Source organism: Cotesia glomerata, unplaced genomic scaffold (genome assembly GCF_020080835.1).
Source record: "Cotesia glomerata isolate CgM1 unplaced genomic scaffold, MPM_Cglom_v2.3 scaffold_124, whole genome shotgun sequence".
NCBI lineage: Eukaryota > Metazoa > Arthropoda > Insecta > Hymenoptera > Braconidae > Cotesia > Cotesia glomerata.
This window is the reverse complement of record NW_025401598.1, coordinates 23,097-25,000: the sequence shown is the minus strand read 5'-3', so window position 1 is coordinate 25,000 and position 1,904 is coordinate 23,097. Positions and strand designations below refer to the sequence as shown.

Below are 1,904 nucleotides of genomic sequence, written 5' to 3'. Positions count from 1 at the left end.
ACATGAACATCACCTGAACATTCATGACAGTTAAAATAACAGGAGTGCGACAAGTTTTTTAAAATTTTTGTTTAATTAAATGATATAACATCACTGAAAGAAAATATGAAAATTAAATTAGCCGACATTTGAAAATTTTTATAATTTATATTATTGAAAAATAATTTTTAAAAAATTAAAACAAAAATTTTCACATGTAGAAAATTTTAAAAATTATACGTGGAATTTTTAAAAATAGTTTTTTAATTCTAATTTTTAATTAATAAAAAAAAATCATAAATGGTTGAGTGTCGGTTAACTTAATTTTCATAAAGAAAATTAAAAATTTTATATGGAAATATTTTAAAAATTCTTGGATGGAAATTAAAAAAAAATGATACTTTGTTTATTTAAAAAATTCAAAGAATTGTTAAACACCTGGTCATCTCACTATCAGACGCTATCTTGCTTATTTTTCCGCTTGTTTAATTATGGTACTTGAAAATAAGCCGGAACATGCGTACAAAATAATAAACGAAAAAAATATCAATAAACAAATGACCTGATTTTATATATAAATTTTTTTTTTTGTTGTATTTTTATAGCAATAGTAATCGATTTTAACGCGTGGTGTGTAGATGATTAAGCATTGGCTGGCGGGAAAATAGATAGCTGGTATGTGTGTATAAATTTAGATTTTTTTTTATTTATAATGATATTAAGAATATTGTAAAACTGTTGAAAGCGATTTTTAAAGATTTATATCAGTTTTGATATTCTAAATAATTATTTATTTTTATTTTAGTTTAATGGCATCGCTGGATTGTTAATTAAGCGAAACATTAACACACAGTCAATTTATTTCTTCGATAATGTTGGGAATTGGAGTAAAATTAGATATCGCTTTATACATGTATTATTTACATTTTTTTTTATTCAATTTGTGGTAATGGTAGGTAATTTTTCTTTTTGATTTTTTAAATATTTTCTTTTACAGACTTATTTGCGGTGGCAAAAGATTGATATAAAGGATCTGGTGGCTTTCAAAAACGCGGTGAGATTTAATAAGATAATCATTGGAATTGAAGTGTATTGAATTGAGTTAAAATAAAATCCAAGAGCTTTTTCAGTTTATGTTTTTAAGAGTTTGAATAAACTTAATGTAATATTTTGGATTCAAGAGCGAGTTAAATACTTAAACCGTAAACATTCTGTTAATATCCGAGGTCAGAGACTCTGAATATTTGTATTTGCATAAATGAATTTTTACTAACTTGTTCACTAACATTCTTATTTTATAGCGTAACTATCATTTTATTGTAATAATAAACGCGCGAGGTGGGAGCTTATGTTTATTAAACGATAAAAAATATCCCAAGTATTTAAAAAATTTCAACTTCATCTCAAGCAATAACTGTTGTAAATATATTACTCTAGTTTATTAAGTAGAATGCATGTTTTTTTAGTTTTAATTTTTTTTTGATAAGTTTTCCTCGACTAGTAATTCAAGGCGTTAATGAATCAAGTTTGCTTACTATCCGTTGATTTCTATTTACAGATCGTAATCAACAGTAATTAATTTTGTTTATAGATTGTAGTATCTGTATGAAGACCGAAATAAATTAAGATATAATGTGCAATGATTGCGATACAAGATCAGATGAGAGTGGAATAGAAGAGACATTTTTACAATGGCCAAGTAGCGCAATCGAAAGCCAGGATATATTTTTTATTGCCAACTAGTACGAGTTGATGCCTCTCAGATAATATGCATATAGGCATATATGTTTGTATACAAGTTAATATAAGAAGGTCATACTCTTCGTGATGCATTACTTTTAAATTTTCGATATCAATAGATATGAATCGATCTTCGAACACAAATTTAGTTATTTATTTTTAGGTTTTTAAGTATTAATAATTTG

At 25.2% G+C, this 1,904-nt stretch overlaps 1 long non-coding RNA gene across 2 annotated transcripts; it reads left to right on the top strand.

Annotated features, from left to right (window-relative positions):
- Positions 1 to 372: 372 nt before the first annotated feature.
- On the top strand, positions 373 to 1,904 carry LOC123273711. 2 transcript variants are annotated; one of them, XR_006511358.1, is made up of 5 exons: positions 373 to 654; positions 785 to 892; positions 977 to 1,205; positions 1,281 to 1,398; positions 1,571 to 1,904. It is a non-coding gene; the product is annotated as an uncharacterized LOC123273711 (long non-coding RNA). The 2 variants fall into 2 exon arrangements; XR_006511359.1 differs by having other exon boundaries at positions 1,538 to 1,904.